Genomic DNA, 16,468 nt, shown 5'->3' with positions numbered 1-16,468 from the left:
TTTTATTGAGACAGAGTCTCCCACTGTCGCCCAGGCTGGAGTGCAGTGATGCAATCTTGGCTCACGGAAACCTCTGCCTCGAGGATTCAAGCATTTCTCCTGCCTCAGTCTCCCAAGTAGCGAGGACTACAGGCACATGCCACCATGCCTGGCTAATTTTTTTGTATTTTTTTTTTAGTAGAGACAGGGTTTTGCCATGTTGGCCAGGCTGGTCTTGAAGTCCTGACCTCAAGTTATCTGCCCTCCTCAGCCTCCCAAAGTGCTGGGATTACAGGCATGAGCCACCATGCCTGACCAAAAAAGAAAAATTATATTAAGAGATACAGCAAAAGCATTTAACACAATCCAATATCCAATCCTGACTTTAAAAAAATCTCAACAAATTAGAAACAGAAGGGAACATCCTTGAAAGGGCACTTAGGAGAAAATTGTAGCCAGCCTTATACATAATGGTGAAATACTGAATGCTTTTTCCCTATGATCAAGACTAAGACAAGGATGTCTGCTTTCACCACTTCTCTTCAACATTATGCTGATGGCTATGGCTACTGCAGTTAGGCAAGAAAAAATAAAGGTATACAAACTGGAAAGGAAGAAGGAAAATCGTTTTTCTTTTTTTGAGCTCTACTGCTTAAGAAGTAAAACTTAAAAGTGTTTTTACTCATGGATGGCATGATTATCTATCTAGAAAATCAAATGGAATCTGTGACAAAGCTCTATAATAATGGGTTTTGACAAGTTTGTAGAATACAAGATCAATAACAGAAAAATCAATTGTATTTCTACACAATAAGCAATCAGAAATTTAAATTTTATTTTATTTTATTTATTTATTTTTTTTTGAGACAGAGTCTTGCTCTGTCACCCAGGCTGGAGTGCAGTGGCACAATCTCGGCTCACTGCAAGCTCCGCCTCCTGCATTCACGCCATTCTCCTTTATTTTTTAATTTAATAGAGATGGAGTCTTGCTATGTTGCCCAGGGTGGTCTCCTCCCACCTCAGCCTCCCAAAGTGCTGGGATTACAGGTGTGAGTCACCATGCCCAGCCAGAAATTTCAATTCTAAAAGACTTTATAGTTTTTATTTTTCTAAAATTATTCGCTTTCTTTTTACAATTTTTTGAAGTAATTTCTTTTTTGCCAGCCTAATAGTAGATTTCAGACAATATCATTTACGATAATATCAGCAAATATAAAATTATTAGGGATAAATCTGATAAAACATGGGAAAGACCTGTACACTAAAAATTATAAAACAGGCTGGGCACAGTAGCTCATGCCTGTAGTCCCAGCACTTTGGGAGGCTGAGGTGGGCATATCACAATGTCAGAAGATCGAGACCATCCTGGCTAACACAGTGAAAACTCGTCTCTACTAAAAAATACAAAAAATTAGCCGGGCGTGGTGGCAGGCGTCTATAGTCCCAGCTACTCGGGAGGCTGAGGCAGGAGAATGGCATGAACCTGGGAGGCGGAGCTTGCAGTGAGCCGAGATCGCGCCATTGCACTCCAGCCTGGGCGACAGAGTGAGACTCCATCTCAAAAAAAAAAAAAAAAAATTATAAAACGTTACTGAGAGAAATTAAAGAAGACCTAAATAAATGAAGAGATATACTTTGTTCATGAGATGGAAGACTCAATATTGTTAAGAAGTCAATTTTTCCCAATTCGATCTATAGATTCAATGCATTTCCAATAAAAATTCCACCAGGAGTCATGAGGTGGAAAGAAGAAGTATTGAGACAATTAATCCACACTCTCCTGTCCCTCTGGGTATCAGCAAATCACTGCAGAGAGTTAAACTTCCACCCCGACTCGGCAGCAAGAAGGTGGTGGGAGTCAGTGCTCAGCTTTTCCTGGAAAGGTGTCAGTGGGTCCCAGTGGGGAGCTGAACATTTACCACTTTTAGGAACTGCGTGCTATACCTAAACAGGATGACTGCATGCCAAATGAAGAAAGAAAGAGAGAGAAGAAGTGAGGAAGAGAGGTAGAGAGAGAGAAAGAGAGGCAGAGAGAGAAAATGATTCAGCCTCACAAAATAATACTCAAAATGTCCAGTATATAATCAAAAAGCACTCATCATACAAGAACCAGGAAAATCTCAATTTAAATGGAAAAAATGCCAACAGTCAACAGGCACTAACATTTCAGTGTTACATAGATGTTAGCATTATCTAACAAGGGTTTTAAAGGAGCCACCATAAAAAGTGCTTCAATGAATTGGGTGTACCTATAGTCCTAGCCACTTGAGAGGCTAGTGCAGGAGGATCACTTGAGCCCAGGAGTTCGAGGTTGTAGTGTGCTATAATGTAATCCATAGGCAACATAGTGAGACTCTGTATCTTTTTTTAAAAAGCTTCAATAAACAATTACAAAAACACTTATAAAATCTTTTTAAAGTAGAAAGTCTCAGCAAAGAAATAGAAGATACAAAGGAAAACTAAGGCTGGGCATGGTGGCTCAAGCCTGTAATCCCAGCATTTTGGGAGGCCAAGGCAGGTGGATCATTTTAGGTCAGGAGTCTGAGATCAGCCTGGCCAACATGGTGAAACCCTGTCTCCACTAAAAATACAAAAGTTAGCTGGGCATGGTGGTACATGCCTGTAATCTCAGCTACTTGGGAGGCCGAGGCAGTAGAATCGCTTGAACCCAGGAGGTGGAGGTTGTGTGAGCCAAAATTGCGCCAATGTACTCCAGCCTGGGCAACAGAGTGAGACTCAGTTCCCCTAATAATTACATTAAATTAAAATTTTAAAATTAAATTAATTTAAAAAAAGGAGAACCAAATAGAAACCTCAGACCTGAATAATATAACCAAAAAAAAATGTTTAAACTTCATTGGATAGGATCAATAACAGAATGAATAAAGCATAGGAAAAAGTCAGTGACCTTGAAGATAAAATAATAATAATAATAATCAAAATAGAGAGAAAATGGGCCTAACTAATGTCAGGACTTCAGAAATCAGATTTAACATTTGTGTCATTGTAGTCCCAGAAAAAGAGGAGAAAAAGAGGAGAAAAAATGAAAATATATTAGAAGAAATAATGGCTGAAACCTTTCCAAATCTGGTGGAAGAAATAAGTCCATAAATTCAAAAAGCTGAATGAGCTTCAAGAAGAATAAACCCAAATAAATCCATGCCAAGACATAGCATAATTAACAGTAATAATTTTCAGAAAAAAATAAAGACAAAGTCTTGATAGCTAGAGAGGAATGATACATTACTGATATGGTTTGGCTCTGTGTCCCCACACAAATCTCATCTTGAATTGCAATTCCAATGTGTTGAGAGAGGGACCTGGTGGCAGGTGATTGGATCATGCAGGCAGTTTCCCCCATACTGTTCTCAGGATAGTGAGTGAGTTCTCATGAGACATGATGGTTTAAAAGCGTTTGGCAGTTCCCCCTACCCCTCTGTCTCTCCTGTTGCCATGTAAGGTGTGCCTTGCTTCGCCTTCATTTTCTGCCAGGATTGTAAGTTTCCTGAGGCCTCCCTAGCCGTGCAGAACTGTGAGTCAATTAAACCTCTTTTCTTTATAAATTTCCCAGTTCTTTATAGCCACATCAAAACAGACTAATACAGTTTCCTATAGAGAAACAAAGATTCAAATGACAGTGTATTTCTCCTTAGAAACCATCAATGCTTAAACCCAGGAATTTGAGCTTACAATGAGCCATGATTGTGTCACAGCATTCTAGCCTGGGTGACAGAGCAAGACTCTGTATCTTTAAACAAACAAACAAACACACACACAAACAAACAGAAATCATCAATGCCCAAAGAAAATTGCACAACATTCTTCAAGTGCGGAAAGAAAGGAACTGTCAATCCAGAATTCTATACCCAGCAAAAATATTCTTTAGGAATAAGATGAACTCAAGACATTCCCAGATGAAGGAAAACTAAGAAAAGGTGTCATGAGCAGATGTACCCTAAAAGAATGGCTAATGGAAGTTCTTCAAACAGAAAGGAAATGATAAACAAAAGACACATAGAACACAATTAGTGAAAAAAGAACAACAGAAAGAGTAAAAACATGGGTAAATGTTGACTATCCTTCTCCTAGTCCTTATCCATTCTTAATGAGTTATCTAATTATATTTCATATTGAATTATATTGACACCGCTAGACTAAGTTATTTTATGCATGTATAATGTAATCTCTAGAGCAACCATTAAAACATTTGCCGGGTGTGATGGCTCATGCCTATAATCCCAGCACTTTGGGAGGCCAAGGCGGGCAGATCACGAGGTCAGGAGATCGAGACCTTCCTGGCTAACACGGTGAAACCCCATCTCTACTAAAAATACAAAAAATTAGCTGGGTGTGGTGGCGGGCACCTGTAGTCCCAGCTACTCCAGAGGCTGAGGCAGGAGAATGGTGTGAACCCGGGAGGCGGAGCTTGCAGTGAGTCGAGATCGAGCCACTGCACTCCAGTCTGGGTGACAGAGCGAGACTCCATTTCAAAAAAACAAAAACGAAAACAAAAACAAAACAAAATGAAACAAAATCTATACAACATGATACATTCCAAAACATTATAAATAAATAAAAATGCAATTCTAAACAATGTTCAAGTAACCTACAAAAAAGCAAAAAGAAGTGAAACAGAGGAATAAAAAACAGAGGAACATACAGAAAACAAACAATAAAATAGCATACCTAACCCCAACATATCAATAAGTACATTAAATTTAAATGGTCTAACTGTATCAATCAAAAGATAGACATCGACAGAACAGATTAAAAAACAAACATGACCCAGCACAATTTCCAAACAAATAAATTATGCTAAGAAAAAAAAAAAAAAAAGGCCAATCTGGCTGGGTGTGGTGGCTCATGCCTGTAATCCCAGCACTTCGGGAGGCCAAGGTAGGCAGATTGCTTGAGCTCAGGAGTTCAAGACAAGTTTGGGCAACATGGTGAAACCCCATCTCTACCAAAAATCCAAAACTTAGTTGGATGTGGTGGCATGCATCTGTGGTCGCAGCCACTTGGGAAGCTGAGGTGGAAGGATTGCTCAAGCCTGGGGAACAGAGGTTGCAGTGAGCTGAGATTGCACTACTGCATCCTAGGCTGGGTGACTGAATGTGACCCTGTCTCAAAAGAAAAAAAAAAAAAAGACCAATCTCGAAGGTTACATATTGTGTGATTCCACTTATACAACATTTTAAATGATAAAATTATAGAACTGGAGAACAGATTAGTGACTGACAGATGTTAAGAATGGGGACAGGCACAGAAGGGTAAAGCAACAAGAAGGTTCCCAGGGTCCCTGAGTCCAGGCCTAGGCTCTTGGACAGCATTTCTGAACCTGCCATGGACCAGAGTGGAGCCCCGTGCCCTGAAGGGTGAATCTTAGGCCTGGGAGAATTCACCACAAGCTGACAGAGAAGCTCCTGGGTTTTAAGTGAACATCAGCAGTGGCCTGGCAGAACCACCGTGGACCAGTGGTGGCAGTGGTGACCACATCGGGGGGGGGCTCCTCTGCCTATGGAAAAGGGAGGGAAGAGCAGGAAGAACTTTATGATGTGGTGTGAGTGCCAGCTTAGCTGCACTAGAACATCACGTAAACTGCTAAGATTTTTAACTTCAATTCCTGGCTTCCAGAGAGCATCTCTGGACATCTCTGAGTCCCGGGGAACTCGCTACCCTGAAGAGAAGGGCCTTGGCCAAGAACTAGTGCTGTGCTGGCTTCATGTCTGACCCAGCACAGTCCCAGTGGTGGTTGCCACGTGGGTGCTTGCATCACCACACCCACAGCTCCATGTGGCTGAGCACAGAAAGAGAGAGATTCCATTTTGGGGTGGGGGAGAAAGTAAGGGAAAAGAATAAGAGTCTCTGCTTGGTAATCCATAGAATTCTTCCAGATCATATCCAAGACCACCAAGGTGGTACTTCTATGAGTCTGCAAAAATCACAGTATTACAGGGCTTGGGGCCCAGGTCTGTTTGAATACCTAGAAAGCCTTCCTAAGAAGGATAGGCACAAACAAGCCCAGACCATGAAGACTATAATAACTAACTAACTCACCAGTTCCCAGACACTGATGAACATCTACAAGCATCAACACCATCCAGGGAAACATGACCTTATCAAATGAACTAAATAAGGCACCAGGGATCAATACTGGAGAAACGGGGATATATGACTTTTGAGGCAGAGAATTCAAAATAGCTGTTTCAAGGAACTCAAAAAAAAATTCAAGATAGTACAGAGAGGAAATTCAGAATTCTATTAGATACATTTAACAAAGAGATTGAAATAATTAAAAAGAATCAAGCAGAAATTCTAGAGTTGAAAATTGCAGGCCAGGCGCTGTGGCTCACGCCTGTAATCCCAGCACTTTGGGAGGCTGAGGTGGGCAGATCATGAGGTCAGGAGATCGAGACCATCCTGGCTAAGACGGTGAAACCCCGTCTCTACTAAAAATACAAAAGATTAGCTGGGTGTGGTGGCACACACCTGTAGTCCCAGCTACTCAGGAGGCTGAGACAGGAGAATTGCTTGAACCTGGGAGGCGGAGGTTGCAGTGAGCCAAGATTGCACCTCTGCACTATAGCCTGGGTGACAGAGCAAGACTGTATCTCAAAAAATAAATGCATAAATAAAAAGAAAAATGCAATTAACGTGCTGAAGAAAGTCTCTTAAAAGTAGAATTGATCAAGCAGAAGAAAGAATTAGTGAGTTTGAGGACAGGCTATTTGAAAACACAGAGTCAGAGAAGAAGGAATCATGTGAGTCTGGGAAGTTGAGGCTGCAGTGAGCCGTGATCACACCACTGCACCCTAGCCTGGGTGACAGGAGTGAGATGCTGTCTCAAAAGAAAATACAGAGTCAGAGGAGACAAAAGAAAAAAGAATAAAAAACAATAAAGCACACCTACAAGATCTAGAAAATAGCCTCAAAAGGGCAAATCTGAGTTATTGGCCTTAGAGAGGAGGTAGCCTTAAAGAGGAGGTAGAGAAAGAGAGCTAGCGGTAGAAAGTTTATTCAAAGGATTATATCAGAGAACTTCCTAAACCTAGAGAAAGATATCAACATTCAAGTACAGGAAAGTTATAGAACACCAAACAGATTTAACCCAAAGAAGAGTACCTCAGGGCGTTTAATAATCAAACTCCCAAAGGTCGAAGATTAAAAAAAAAGGATCCTAAAAGTACTAGGAGAAAAGAAACAAATAACATACAATAGAGCACCAATATGTCTGGCAGCAGACTTTTCAGTGAAGACTTACAAGCCCGGAGAGAGTGGCATGACATATTTAAAATGCTGAAAGAAAAAACTTTTACCTTAGAAAAGTATATTCAGTGAAATATCCTTCAAACATGAAGGAGAAATAAAGGCCTTCCCAGACAAACAAAAGCTGAGGGATTTCATTAACACCAGACCTGTCCTACAAGAAGTGCTAAAGGGAGTTCTTCAATCTGAAAGAAAAGGATGCTAATGCGCAAGAAGAAATCATCGGAAGGTCCAAAACTCACTGGTAATAGTACCCAGAAAACCACAGAATAGTATAACACTGCAATGATGGTAATTTCTACTCTTGTCTTAAATAGAAAGACTAAATGATGAACTAATAAAAAATAACAGCGACAACTTTTCAAGACATAGACAGTGCAATAAAACATAAAGAGAAACAACAAAACGTTTAAAAGCAGAGGAATGAAGTTAAAGTGTAGCGCTCTCCTCCTTCTCCTCCTTCTTCTTCTTATTTTTATTTATTTATTTTTTTTGAGACAGAGTCTCACTCTGTCGCGCAGACTGGAGTGCAGTGGCACGATCTCGGCTCACTGCAACCTCTGCTACCCAGGTTCAAGTAATTCTTGTGCCTTAGCCTCCCTAGTAGCTGGAATGACAGGCGTGCACCACCACGCCCAGCTAAGTTTTGTATTTTTAGTAGAGATGGGGTTTCACCATGTTGGTCAGGCTGGTCTCAAACTGCTGACCTCAGGTGATCTGCCTGCCTCAGCCTCCCAAAGTGCTGGGATTACAGACATGAGCCACCACTCCCAGCCTTTATTAGTTTTCTTTTAGTGTGTTTGTTTGTATATGCAATCAGTGTTGTCATCAGTTTAAAATAATGGGTTCTAAGATAATATTTGCAAGCTTCACGATAACCTCAAATCAAAAAAACACACAACAAGAGGCTGGGCACGGTGCCTCACACCTGTAATCCCAGCATTTTGGAAAGCCGAGACAGGCGGATCACTTGAGGTCAGGAGTTCGAGACCAGCCTAGCCCACATGGTGAAACTCCATCTCTACCAAAAATACAAAAATTAGCCAGACATGGTGGCACATGCCTATAATCCCAGCTACTCCAGAGGCTGAGGCAGGAGTATCCCTTGAACCTGGGAGGCAGAGGTTGCAGTGAGCCCGGCACCATTGTACTCCAGCCTGGGCAACAAGAGCAAAACTCTGTCTCGGGAAAAACAAAAACAAAAACCATACAAGGCCAGGCGTGGTGGCTTATGCCTGTAATCTCAGCACTTTGGGAGGTCGAGGTGGGTGGATTGCTTGAGGCCCAGAGTTCAAGACCAGCCTGGCTAACATGGCAAAACCCCATCTTTGCTAAAAATACAAGTTAGCTGGGTCTGGTGGTGCACACCTGTAGTTCCAGCTACTTGGGAGGCTGAGACACAAGAATTATTGGAACCCAGGAGATGGAGGTTGCTGTGAGCCGAGATTGCACCACTGCACTCCAGCCTGGGCAACATAGCGAGACTCTGCCTTAAAAAACAAAACAACCGGGCTCAGTGGCTCACACCTGTAATCCCAGCACTTTGGGATGCCGAGGCGGGCGGATCACGAGGTCAGGAGATTGAGACCATCCTGGCTAACACGGTGAATCCCCATCTCTACTAAAAATATAGAAAATTAGCTGGGCGTGGTGGTGGGCGCCTGTAGTCCCAGCTACTCGGGAGGCTGAGGCAGGAGAATGGCGTGAACCTGGGAGACGGAACTTGCAGTGAGCCGAGATTGTGCCACTGCACCCCAGCTTGGGTGACAGAGCGAGATTCCGTCAAAAACAAAACAAAACAAAACAAAAAACAAATACACAAAAAATAAAAGCAAGAAATTAAAGCATACCACCAGAGAAAATCACCTTCACTAAAAGGAAGAGAGGAAGGAAGTAAAAAAGGAAGAGAAGACTACAAAACAACCAGAAAACAAATAAAATGGCAGGAGTAAGCTGCTATTTATCAATAATAACGTTGAATGTAAATGGACTAAACTCTCCAATCAAAAGTGGCTGAATGGATGAAAAAACAAGACACATTGGTCTGTCACCTACAAGAAATACACTTCAGGCCAGGCGTAGTGGCTCACGCCTGTAATCCCAGCACTTTGGGAGGCTGAGGTGGGCAGATCACTTGAAGTCAGGAGTTTGAGACCAGCCTGGCCAGCATGGTGAAACCCCGTCTCTACTAAAAATAGGAAAAAAAAAAAAAAAAAGAAAAAAAAGAAACACGCTTCATTTATAAAGATACACATAGATAAAGGGATGTAAAAAGATAAGTAAAAAAAGAGCAAGAATAGCTATACTTACAAAAGATAAAACAGATTTCAAGACAAAAACTGTAAGAAGAGACAAAGAAGGTCATTCTATAATGATAAAGGGGTCAATTCAGCACGAGAGTATAACAGTTGTAAGTATATATGCACCCAATGCTGGAGTGCTCGGATATATAAAGCGAATATTATTAGAGCTAAAGAGAGAGACAGACTCCAATACGGTAATAGCTGGAGATATCAACACTCCATTTTCAGCATTGGACAGATCTCCCAGGTAGAAAATCAACAAACATCAGACTTAATTTGTAATACGGAACAAATGAACCTAATAAACATTTACAGAACATTTCATCCAACAGCTGTAGAATACACATTCTTCTTTTTAGTGCATGGATAATTCTTAAGGATAGATGATATGTTAGGTCACCAAACAAATCTGAAAACTTTAAAAAAACTGAAATAATATCAGGCATCTTCCCTGACCACAATGGAATAAAACTAAAAATCAATAACAGGAGGAATTTTGGAAAGTATACGAACACATGGAAATTAAACAGTACGCTTCTGAATGAACAGTGGGCCAATGAAGATATTAAGAAGGAAACTGAAAAGTGTCTTGAAACAAGTGATAATGGAAACACAACATACCAAAACTTTTCTACGGGATATGGTGAAAGCAGTATTAAGAGGGAAATGTATAGCTGTAAGTGACTACATCAAAAAGGAAGAAAAACTTCAAACAAATAACCTAATGATTATCTTAAAGAATTAGAAAAGCAAGAGCAAACCAAACCCAAAATTAGGAGAAAAAAAGCAAAAATATGGATCAGAGCAGAAATAAATGAATTTGACGTGAAGAAAACAATACAACAGGTCAATGAAACAAAAAAAAGTTCTTTTGAAAAGATGAACAAAATTGATAAACATTTAGCCAGACTGAATAAGAAAAAAAAGAGAAGACCCAAATAAATAAAATCAGAGAAGAAAAAGGAGATATAACTGATACCACAGGAATTCAAAGGGTTATTAATGGCTACAATGAACAACTATATGTCAATAAATTGGAAGATCTAGAAGAAATGGATACATTTTTAGACATATACAACCTACCAAGATTGAACTATGAAGAAAACCAAAACCTAAACAGAAAAATAACAAGTAACAAGAAAGAAGTCACAATAAAAAGTCTCCCAATAAAGAAAAGCCCGAGACCCGATGGCTTCATTGCTGAATTCTACCAAACATTTAAAGAACTACTACCAATCCTATTCAAACTGTTCTGAAAAGTAGAGAAGAAGGGAATACTTCCAAACTCATTCTATGAGGCCAGTATTTCCCCTATACCAAAACCAGACAAAGAAATATCAAAAAAAGAAAACTATAGGCCAATATCTCTGATGAATATTGATGCGAAAATGCTAGTAAACCAAATTCAACAATACATTAAAAAGATTGTTCATCAGCTGGGTGAGGTGACTCACGCCTGTAATCCCAGCACTTTGGGAGGCCGAGGCGGGCAGATCACCTGAGGTCAGGAGTTCGAGACCTGCCTGGCTAACATGGTGAACCCCCGTTTCTACTAAAAATACAAAAAATTAGCCAGGCATGGTGGCATGCGCCTGTAATCCTAGCTACTCAGGAAGTTGAGGCAGGAGAATCGCTTGAACCTGGGAGGCAAAGGTTGCAGTGAGCCAAAATTGTGCCATTGCACTCCAGCTTGGGCAACAAGAGTGAAACTCTGTCTCAAAAAAAAAAAAGGAAAAGAAAAGATTGTTCATCGTGATCAAGTGAGATTTATCTCAGGGATGCAAGGATGGTTCAGATATGCAAATCAATATATGTTATACATCGTATCAATAGAACGAAGGACAAACCATATGATCATTTCAATTGATGCTGAAATAGCATTTGATAAAGTTCAATGTCCCTTCATGACCAAAAAACCCTTAAAAAACTGGGTATAGGCCAGGCGCGGTGGCTCACGCTTGTAATCCCAGCACTTTGGGAGGCCGAGGCGGGTGGATCACGAGGTCAGGAGATCGAGACCATGGTGAAACCCTGTCTCTACTAAAAATGCAAAAAATTAGCCAGGCATGGTGGCAGGCGCCTGTAGTCCCAGCTACTCGGAGAGGCTGAGGCAGGAGAATGGCGTGACCCTGGGAGGCGGAGCTTGCAGTGAGCTGAGATCGTGCCACTGCACTCCAGCCTGGGTGCCTGGGTGACAGAGAGAGACTCCATCTCAAAAAAAAAAACAAAAAAAACTGGGTATAGAAAAATGATACCTCAATATAATAAAAGCCACATATGACAGACCCACAGCTAATATTACACTGAATGGAGAAAAACTGAAAGCCTTTCCCCTTTTTTTTTTTTTTTTGAGATGGAGTCTTGCTCTGTTGCCCAGGCTGGAGTGCAGTGATGCAATCTTGGCTCACTGCAACCTCTGCCTCACGGGTTCATGCCATTCTTCTGCCTCAGCCTCCTGAGTAGCTGGACTACAGGCGCCCGCCATCAAGCCCAGCTAATTTTTTTATTTTTGGTAGAGGCAAGGTTACACCATGTTAGCCAGGATGGTCTCCATCTCCTGACCTCGTGATCCACCCACCTCGGCCTCCCAAAGTGCTGGGATTACAGGCGTGAGCCACCACGCTGGGCCAAACCTTTTCTTTTAGATCTGGAACGTGATAAGAATGCCCATTTTCACCACTGTTATTCAACATAGGACTGGAAGTCTTAGCTAGAGTAATCAGACAAGAGAAAGAAATAAAGGGCATCCAAATTGGAAAGGAAAAGGTTAAATTAACCTTGTTTGCAGATGTCATAATTTTATATTTAGAAAAACTTAAAGACTCCACCAAAAACTATTAGAATTGATTTTAAAAAATCCAGTAAAGTTGCAGGATACAAAATCAGCATACAAAAACCAGTAACATTTTTATATGCCAACAGTGAACAATCTGAAAGAGAAATAAAAAAGTAATCTTATTTACAACAGCCACAAATAAAATTAATTACTGAGGAATTACCTAAAGAAGTAAAAGATCTCTACAATGAAAACTATAAGACATTGATGAAAGAAATTGAGAACACACATACACACAAAGGAAAGATATTTCATGTTCATGGATTGGAAGAATCAATATTGTTAAAATGTCCATGCTACCCAAAGTAATCTACAGATTGAATGCAATTCTTATCAAAATACTGATGACATTCTTCACAAATATAGAATGTAAAAAAAAAACTATCCTAAAATTTATATGAAACAACAAAAGACCCAGAATAGCCAAAGCTATCCTGAGCAAAAAGAACAAAAAGGGAGGAATCATGTTATCTGACTTCAAATTACACTACAGAGCTATAGTAACCAAAACGGCATGCTACTAGCATAAAACCAGACACATAGACCAATGGAACAAACTAGAGAACCCAGAAACAAATCCACACACCAACAGTGAACTCATTTTGGGCAAGGATGCCAACAGCATACACTGGGGAAAAGACAGTCTCTTCAGCAAATAGTGCTGGGAAAACTTGATATCCATATGAAAAAGAATGAAATGAAACCTCTAGCTCTTGCCCATATGCAAAAGTCAACTCAAAATGAATTAAAGAATTAAATATAAGACCTCAAACTATGAAACTACTACAAGAAAACATTGTGGAAACTTTCCAGGACACTGGTCCTGGCAAAAATTTCTTGCGTAATACCCCACAAGCTCAGGCAACCAAAACAAAAATGGACAAATGGGATCACATCAAGTTAAAAAGCTTCTGCACAGCAAAGAAAACAATCAACAAAGTGAAGAGACAATCCACAGAATGAGAGAAAATATTTGCAAACTTTCCATCTGACAAGGGATTAATAACTAGACTATATATGGAGCTCAAACAACTCTATGGGAAAAAATCTAATAATCTGATTTTTAAATGGGCAAAAGATTTGAATAGACATTTCTCAAAAGAAGACATACAAATGGCAAACAGGCATATGAAAAGGTGCTCAACATCATTGATCACATAAATGCAAATCAAAACTACAGTGATCAGATTAAGACACCTTGATGCCACTCTACAAAAAAAAAAAACCCTACAATAAGATATCATCTCACCCCAGTTAAAATGACTTTTATTCAAAAGTCAGGCAATAACAAATGCTGGCGAGGATGTGGAGAAAAGAGAACCCTTGTACACTGTTGGTGGGAATGTAAATTAGTACAACCACTGTGGATAACAGTTTGGGGATTCCTCAAAAAACTAAAAATAGAGCTACCACATGATCCAGCAATCCCACTACTGGGTATACACCCAAAAGAAAGGAAATCAGTATATCAAAGAGATATCTGCACTCCCTTGTGTGTTGCAGCACTGTTCACAATAGCCAAGATTTGGAAGCAACTTAAGTGTCCATCAACAGATGAATGGATAAAGAAAATGTGGTACTTATATGCAAGGGAGTACTATTCAGCCATAAACAAGAATGAGATTCTGTCATTTGTAGCAACATGGGTGGAACTGGAGGTCATTATGTTAAGTGAAAAAAACCAGGCACAGAAATACAAACATTTCATGTTCTCATTTATTTGTGGGATCAAAAATCAAAACAATTCATGAAGATAGAGAATAGAAGGATGGTTATTAGAGGCGGGGAAGGGTAGTGGGATGGGGTGGGGAGGAGATGGGGATAGTTAATGCATACCAAAAAAATAGAAAGAATAAATAAGACCTGGCATTTGATAGCATAACAGCGTGACTATAGTGAATAATAATTTAATCATACATTTAAAAATAACTAAAAGAGTATCATACATTTAAAAATAACTAAAATTATAATTGGATTATTTGTAACACAAAGGATAAAAGCATGAGGGGATGGATAGCCAATCTTCCATGATGTGAATATTACTCATTGCACTATTACACATTGCAAAATATCTCATGCACCCTGTAAATATATACACCAAGTAGGTACCCACAAAAATGAAAATTTTTTTTTAAAATTAAAAAACTCGGCCAGGCGCGGTGGCTCATGCCTGTAATCTCAGCACTTTGGGAGGCTGAGGCGGGTGGATCACGAGGTCAGGAGTTGGAGACCAGCCTGGCCAAGATGGTGAAACCCCGTCTTCACTAAAAATACAAAAATTAGCCGGGTGCGGTGGCAGGCCCCTGTAATCCCAGTTACTCGGGAGGCTGAGGCAGGAGAATCGCTTGAACCCGAGAGGCGGAGGTTGCAGTAAGCCGAGATCACTGCACTCTAGCCTGGGCGACAGAGCAAGACACAGTCTCAAAAAAAAATAAAAAATAAATGGGGACACGGGGCCGGGCGCGGTGGCTCAGGCCTGTAATCCCAGCACTTTGGGAAGCCGTGGCGGGCGGATCACGAGGTCAGGATGTTGAGACCATCCTGGCTAACACGATGGAACCCCGTCTCTACTAGAAATACAAAAAAAATTAGCCGGGCATGGCCGCGTGCGCCTGTAGGCCCAGCTGCTGGGGAGGCTGAGGCAGGACAATGGGGTGAACCCGGGAGGCGGAGCTTGCAGTGAGCCGAGATCCCGCCACTACACTCCAGCCTGGGTGACAGGGAGAGACTCTGTCTCAAAAACAAAACCGAAAAAAATGGAGACACGGAAAACCGGTGGGTGATGGTAAGAGATGGCACAAGACATCTTTGTGGTGCTGGACCAGTCTCGTCTGGTCTCGGCTAGTCCCCTCCCCTCTCCTCCCCTCCCCTCCCCTCCCCTCTCCTCTTCTCTCTTCTTTTTTTTCCTTTCCTTCCTTTTTTTTTTTTTTTAATTTATTTTTATTGTTTTTTTCAATAGAGAGGAGGTCTATGTTGCTTAGGCTGGTCTTGAATGAGCTCAAGTAATCCTCCGGCTTTGGCGTCTCAAATTGCTAAGATTACAGACATAAGCCATCACACCCGGCCCTTCAGTCTGTTTCTTGATTGTGGCAGTGGCTCCACAAATCTTTACACGTGACAAAATTGTGAACACACACAAAAATGAGCATATGTAAGACTAATGAAATCAGTAATGTCATGAGGTCTATGGATGGTACCAGTGTCAATTTATTGGTTTTGATATTGTATTATAGTTATATAAGAAGTTATCGCTGGGGAAATAAATAAGTCAAGGGTATATGGAATTTTTCTACACTACTTTTGGCAATTTCCTATGAATCTATAACTATTTTATTTTATTCTTTTTTTTTTTTTTTTTTTTTTTTTGGTAAACCGGAGTAGAAACTTTATTCGTTGATCAGGGAATGGAGAATAGGAGTTTGTGCTCAAAGCACCTTCTCTCTGTAATTATTTTAAAACAAAAAGTTACAATTTATGGTATTAGAAAGCAGGACAATGGTTGCCTTTAGGGGAGATGGTGTATGGAAGCAGGCACAGGGGTTTTCTGGGTGTGGGAATGTTATGATTTCTGATCAGGGTGGCTGATTACATGGGTGTGTTGAGTTTGTGGAAATTCAGTAAGCTATGTGTGTAAGAAATAGGCATACTTCTGTATGTATATTATACATCAATATACATTGAATATACATTAAATATCAGTATATATTGAATATATATTAAATCAAACAAAAAGTGTTTTTTTGTTTGTTTGTTTTGAGACTTGTTCTCGCCCTGTCACCCAGGCTGGAGGCAGTGGTGCAATCACCGCTCACTGCAGCCTCAACCTGCAGGCTCAAGAGATTCTCCCACCTCAACCTCCCTAGTAGCTGGGACTACAGGCATGCATCAGCACACCTGGCTAATTTTGTATTTTTTGTAGAGACAGGATTTTACTACGTTGGCCAAACTGGTCTCAAACTCCTGGACTCAGGTGATTCACCCACCTCAGCCCCCCAAAGTGCTGGGATTACAGGCTTGAGCCACCATACCTGGTCAATAAAAAGTTCTAGAAATATAAAAGTTTTTTAAAAATCTCATCAGGCAA

Source organism: Symphalangus syndactylus, chromosome 9 (assembly GCF_028878055.3).
Source record: "Symphalangus syndactylus isolate Jambi chromosome 9, NHGRI_mSymSyn1-v2.1_pri, whole genome shotgun sequence".
NCBI classification, from domain to species: domain Eukaryota; kingdom Metazoa; phylum Chordata; class Mammalia; order Primates; family Hylobatidae; genus Symphalangus; species Symphalangus syndactylus.
The sequence above is the reverse complement of the archived record's forward strand: the minus strand, read 5'-3'. Positions refer to the sequence as shown.